The sequence below is a fragment of the Gavialis gangeticus genome, unplaced genomic scaffold (genome assembly GCF_001723915.1).
Source record: "Gavialis gangeticus isolate Ggan-Ray unplaced genomic scaffold, GavGan_comp1, whole genome shotgun sequence".
In the NCBI taxonomy this organism is placed as follows: domain Eukaryota; kingdom Metazoa; phylum Chordata; order Crocodylia; family Gavialidae; genus Gavialis; species Gavialis gangeticus.
In genome coordinates, this window is record NW_017729033.1 from 73,689,345 (window position 1) to 73,696,198 (window position 6,854).

General features: G+C 42.6%; 2 protein-coding genes across 5 annotated transcripts in view; one reads left to right on the forward strand and one right to left on the reverse strand.

Annotated features, from left to right (window-relative positions):
• The window catches only part of PPAT (phosphoribosyl pyrophosphate amidotransferase), a 130,394-nt gene that overhangs the window by 90,919 nt on the left and 32,621 nt on the right, over nucleotides 1–6,854 (reverse strand). The window lies entirely within an intron of this gene.
• LOC109303831 (multifunctional protein ADE2) overlaps nucleotides 1–6,854 on the forward strand; it is a 90,225-nt gene that overhangs the window by 27,920 nt on the left and 55,451 nt on the right. The gene's annotated exons all lie outside the window — the stretch shown is intronic.

A 6,854-nucleotide genomic window follows, 5' to 3' on the forward strand; every position in this document is an offset into this window, starting at 1 on the left:
CACACACACACACACACACACACACACACACACGTTCCTTCGCTATACCGGATACAATAAATACTTTTGCATTTGATTCAGTTACAAATACCATCCTTTTCACAGTTACTAAAAAGTATAAACTGAACATTTAACTAAAATGGCCCTGTTAAGAGTCATCTAAACCTACTATGGCTTTTCTATTTTATACTAGTGAATTTATTTTAAGTAATTTCAGTATGGAGCACTATCCAATAACTGCAAGAGATGTAATTCATTATTTTAAATATGAAATTGAAAGGTATTGCTAATATGCAAACGAACATATTTAGTGTTAAGTATTTGAAGGGAAAAAGGTTCATTAAAAAAGAAAAGCTTTACAGAAGTGTCAGTACAGTGGACAGACTATGGTTATTAATCTTAGAATAAAAGTAATGCAAGAACAAAATCAAGAGAATGCTTTAGGAAAAAATGGTTTGCAATTTACAGGCATCTCACAGTGAATCAGAATGATCTATTAAGATACTATTGGTTTACACTGAAAAAGCTAGTGAAAATAGGAATCCACATAGGAATTTGTAGTTGGGACTACCGTGCATTCTTCACAGGTATATGCTGAAAATATTTGTTGTGGAAGTATTTCTGAATATCCCAATCAGGTGACAGCCTGTTTTTTAACTTATGTCTGCCTACAGGAGTTTAGTTTGGATAGATTTCAGAGACATAATCTAATTAAACTTTTATGACTCTTGACACAGGTGGAAATTAATGGAAGGCAAATTCTGAAAGAATTGTCAGGTGGCATGACAAATCAAACTGTTAAAGCAATCCCATGAAAGCAGTACTATGCAGGGAAAGAATTACTTGAAACCACAGGAAAATAAAATCAGTGAAGGTTCAGAGAGAGCCAGGTCACATGAACGCAAAGAGAATGTTCCGTACAGACCGATGCTATGAATGTCATATGAATAATTTGATTGATTCTCATACTACAAGAGGGTTCTCTGTTTTTATCATGTAATATCTATTTGAGGATAGTAATCACTAAGTCAGCAGTTCAGAAATCCCGCTGCCAAAGGCAGAAAGAGGTTAGAGACACAAGCACAGGACTAGGAGTTTTGTGAATCTATTGAATCAGACTACAGAGTATCTTTGGGCAAAGCAAATCACTTAAGACAGGGGTTTTCAACCTTTTTTAAGGAGTGTACCCCTCTGGGTACACTTTTAGCAGAGCTGGGGCAGGGAGTGGTGGTGGCCGGACACAGAGTGGGAAGGACTTGCATGCAGCAGCAGCGGCACAGGGTGGTTGTAAATGGCAGAGGCTCCTGCTGCTGCATGCGATTCCTCCCCTCCCCCCCTCCAGCATCTGGCTGGCTGTGCAGCACCTTTGTGGCCCGCAGATGGAAGCTGCTGCCCTCACCCTGCCTCCTCCAGCCCTGCTTCTGGGAGGTGGCGGTGCTCTAAACCCACCCATCCACCTGCGCATACCCCCTAGCCCCTTTCCAAGTACCCCTGGTGGTTACGCATATCCCCGGTTGACAACCCCTGACTTAAGTACATATGACTAGGGATGCACTGATAAAGATTTTCTTGTACACTACTGATAGCCAATTGTTAAGCCAACCATATCAGCCAATGCTGATCCGATAACCAATTTACTGACATAAATCTTTTTTGGGGGGTGGGGGGGGAGAGGGGGAGGTGCTCCAGCAGCCTCCTGCTTCACATGAAATCTATGCATCAGTAACCCAGTGTTTAAAAATGGTGGTGGGGCTGTTGGGTGGGAGGGAGGGTGTTGATTGAGCTTTAGAGCTCAAGCACCGCCACCACCATTTTAAAGTGTGGGGGTGAGTTTAAGCGGAGCAAAGCCAAGCAGGGTGAGGCCGGATGCAGGCTGCCTGCTGTGGGCCTGGGGTTTTCCACTCTGTTGCCTTTGATTCAGGAGCCCTGTGCTGGCCCATGTGCCCCCTGCCCACCCAGCAGCTGGGGGCACAACTTGCCACCCCCACTGCTACTGGGCGAGCAGGGAGTGTGCAGCTGGTGCGGGGCTCCTGAGGGAAAGGCAGCAGAGCGGAGAGCCCCAAGCCCACAGCAAGCTGCCCGCATTTGCCCTGTGCACAAATCTAGGAGACACATGCCCCCCCCATGCCTCCACTGGAGGGTGTGCACAGTGGCCTGGAGCTGCACACCCTCCCCAACATCCTCTGGACAAGCTGCCCATGGCTCCATCCTGCTCCAAGCCCTAGCCCTGGGTCCCATGCACTGCTGTGGCTGGGCAGCGCCCCTAACCCCTGCCCCACTCCCTCTCACCATGGGGGCCTCAGTATGCCCCACTCATGTTCCTTCCCCTCCACAGACTTCCCTCCATGCTGCCTGGCTACATTCCTGGCCATGTGCATGCATGCATGCGGCCACATACACGCACACAGCACCTCTTGTGCCTCGCTCCTGGTAGCCCCAAGCAGGACCCCTTGTAAGCTAGAATGCTTCCTACCTGCAAGGGGAAACCCGCCATTTCTCCAAGGGAACCCAGGCATCCAGGGCCCCAGCCATCCAGGGCCCGGGGCAGAAGGCATAATTACTGGGAAACATTATTGGCTATAACAGCCAAAATATCATTTTCCCTTTTCTTGATGTGGATCTGATAGGCAACTAATATATCGGTGCACCTCTGTATAGGACCTAAATCACTGGTCCCTCTGGCCCAGTACTGTACATCCAGTAGTAGGCAATACCAGATTCTTAAAAAGGAAGGTGCAAAAATTCCCTTAGTAGGCAGCTATAGAATAATCTGATCTTAAATAATCTTTTCATAATACCAGAAAATGCAGGATTGGTTTATACCCTGAAGTATGAGAGTATCATTTTAGAACCTCCATGGATTATAAAAATTTGCACAGATGGAGATTCGTGTGATAAAGACAAATACTGGTAAAACCTTTCAAAGATTAAAGGGAGACAATAAAAACAAAAACGGTGCTTTACTTTAAACTTAGTACACTCAAGCGCATGCCCAAGAGGCATTGCATTAGTTGGACCCGGCTTGTCCAGCATCTGTATAGATTGGGAATTGCAGTGGGGCTTTTTTGGCACTTTTAGGTGATTCAATCAACTATTAGATAAAAGCTCCAAGAAGCCCAGCTGAAACTCCCAATCTATACAGATGCATGGGTTTTTGTTTTTAACTTCTGTATGCAGCCAACATGTGTACTAAAACTACCTCACTTGTCCTGACTGCATCCAATAACACAATGCTTATTTATCATAGTTCCTGGGCCATGTACAATAGTCATTAAATAAATAAATAAATACACCACACACACAGACTATATTTCTATTTTCTATTAAAAATAGAAAAATAAAAACCACATAGTTTAAGAAAACAGGCACATAAACAAATTACCAAGGTGAGGATCAGTGGTGACTGTCTGTGTATATGCTCTTACCCTGCAGTAATGAAAATTAACTTATGTAGCTTACCTTCATTTCACTGATATACCTCAACCCTGGCTACCTCCTTGGTAACCAGTTGGCATGCCTGTGTTTTAGGGTAGGAGTGGCCAACCTGCAGCACACGTGCTACAAGTGGCTCAGGCAGCCTACGTGTGTGGCATGCAGCAGACTGGGCAGGGAATAGGCAGCACAGTGGCTGACAGGACATGGAGCAGAAAGCAGATCAGGCTGGGAGCACCGAGCAGGAAGTAGAGAGCAGAATGGCAGATGGGGCAGGGGAGGGGGATTGGTGTGGCATGTGGAGACAATCTGTGGCATGCCTGCCAAAAAGGTGGCCCCCACTGGTCTAAGATACCCAAGTTTTTTTAAAACGGGAGAATACAACTTCTCGCCTCTACCCAAAAGGATGGGAGTGTCAAGGTTTTGGTTTTTTGCTGATATCGTTTAGTGGACCAACTGTATAGCTGGGAGACATGTTAGGCAAGCTTTCTGGCACAAAGTGCCTGTCCTCAACATGAGGACCTTTGCACCTCACATTTCCTGCATCATCCTTTTTACAACACTCTGGTTCTATAAAAGCCAATGACAAAATTCACTTTGACTTGTAAGTAGCAGACTTCTTCAGTCAATCAAAAGCATTTAAACAATAATAAAAAACCCTGACTGAACTAAAAGGCCTTGCAGAACAGAAGCTTTCCAGACTTAAGTTTTGGAGTTTTCAAGAATTCTGAAGTCTTCTGTCCCAGGTTGATGTTTTATTTCTTATAGCTATGTAACCAAAGGGGATAGTTTTATAATGCCAAAGAATGTCCATCTACAAGGAACTATATCAATCCATCCCTGAAGCCCCTCCAAACAAAAGATAAGACTGGACAAGCAAAAAACCCCCAACCAAACAACAAATATCATGATGCTTTTTTTATCCTATTCACAGTTGAATTTTGATGAGAACTCAGATGCAAGCAGAATAAAAATTAGGTTTTGTTCCCTTCCTCAAAATGCTGTTTTCTATCCTTAGTTTCAGACAGAGCTACAGCTTCATTCAGGAGCTGAAACTTGAGTGGAGGCTATGCAAAAGCACTAATGAGCTTTTACAGTTCTGATTTTTCCTCCACTTACGCACTCCACATCCTGAAAGCCCTACACAGCCTTTCCTTTCATTTAATACAGGCTAAACATTGCTGGCTGCCTAAAAGGAAGACAGACTTATCAAACATATCCATGGAAATTCAGAATCTTTCCTGTTATTTACTAGCACCCTCTTGCCTCCAGTCAGGGATTTGGCACACCTGAGAACACAAACTTTGGTGAGGTGGTTCGTTGCAAAGATCATGTACTAGCTCATGACATTAAAAAGAGATTTAATGAGAAAAAAAAACGTTAACAGGAAAGTCACATTCTTTTCCAGCTTCTTTATGATGTATGAAAATATACATTCAATGTTTGGGGTAGGGGGGAGGAGGGAAAATGGGAAAAAAACCACACTCACCACATTCAAATAAGCAAATGCTCGCTTTTTTGAAATAATAGAAATGCACATCTTTTTTCCTCTAGAGGATTCTGAAGCCTCGTTTACTTCTGAGAAAACTGCCATCCTTTCTAATACCAAACACGTGACATTTCACACCCACATAAAGAAGTTCTTGAACATTTACAAATGATCATAGAATGATTTACAGTAAATTACAGTTCCAACAAGTCTAAAAACTGGTTCAAAGCAAACCATTTTAGGGCAAGTGTAGATGCAAACTGGTTGAAAATAATTCTATTCCCCTCCTATTATTATTCCAAAGTGCAGCAGCATAGTGAAATTTCCCCAGGACTGTGCTGTGAGCTGTGTTGCTATTTACCAGAAGATACTTCAATTGATAATTGTTTAGAACAATGCAGCCATGGACACAAGACAGAAATATAAAGGTTATTAAACCAGTTCAACATGGCCAGCATGGGGGTATTAAATAACTTGTGCTTCTATCCTATAGATGCAATTAAAGAAATGGTTCTACAGTGTATCAAACAGCATAAGGCCTTAGTTGTAGATGGCAAGTAAATAGCCTCAGACTGAATAAAGAAGGATGTTGAATCATAAAAAAATAAAATTGTTAAACAATGTTTTTCTTTGGATTTTATATTAAATATCCCTTTAAAAAAAATCTCCCTCCAGCCCCTCACCCCACCTTGCAAACCGGCTAAATAATATATCCTATTTTATCCGGTTTCACTTACAGGAAGTATTTAAAATATTGTACCACTGTCCATTGACTCCAGAAGATATAGGGGAAAAATAGGACCTACCTTTCTTATGTAAAAAAAAACAAAGAATTTAAGTAAAAAACCTTAATACTGTACAGGCATACTTTATGCCCCATAAAAGGAAGCAATCCCAATTCCCTTTCTGTGCTATCTTTAAATAAATTAAAAATTACACACTAAAATTAGGAGCATTTGTGACTGAAAAGTTATGAACTAGACACTCTACTCAAGCCTTGCCCTCACTTCAAAAAAGGGGCTTGATAGCCATAAGCAAAGGGTCATTGTGAATGGAAACATGCTGGTATGAAAAGAGATTTCAAGTGGAGTCCCACAGGATCTAATGCTAATTAATTATTTGGATGACAGAATAGAAAGAGACCTTCTTCAGCAAGTCTGCAGACAGCGTAAAACTGGGAAGGACTGCAAACATAGTGGAGGATAGGAGTAAGTTCAGAAGGGTCTTAACAGATTGGAGAGCTGGGCTAGAAACAGCAAGATGATAATTGCAAGTTACTATACCTAGGGAAGAATAATCAAAAGCACAAACACATAATGGATAGGGATCTACCTAAATCTTACCAGAAGTATGCTCTGCAGTAGTGCTTTTAATTTTGCTCTTCTTGCCTCACCTCCTCCCCCACCTCCCAGTGCTGATGATTGGCCAAGGGACCCTGTGATCAGCCAGGAGGCAAAAAACACAGTTTTAAATATGCCCTTGTTTTTGCCTCCTAGCAAAAATAGGGTGGGGAGGGCCTCCCCATCCCACTACTGAAGTCACAGTTCTGCAGACTCTGCGGGTCATAGGTTGCCAACCCCTAAGTTAAGGTGTTCTCTGATGTTTATGGGCATTGTGCAAGAGGAGTTTTTGTGCAGTGTTAAGAATAGGTAAGAGAAACACTTAAGTAGGATGATTTAGATAAAGGTGATTAAGCTCTGAACAAGGGGCTGGACTAGATCAGGGACAGCCAACATGCAGCCATGTGTCACAAGTGGCAGAAACAGCATGTGTGGCATGCAGCAGATCAGGGAGGGGACAGACATTACTCATAAACTGGTTTAAGTTATCAAAAACTGGTTTAAGCTTGTAACAGAACAGTTGTTCAGTGCACATAAACCAGTTTGAAAATGAATGAAACTGGTTTGAGATAAACCTGGTTGAATGTAGTATC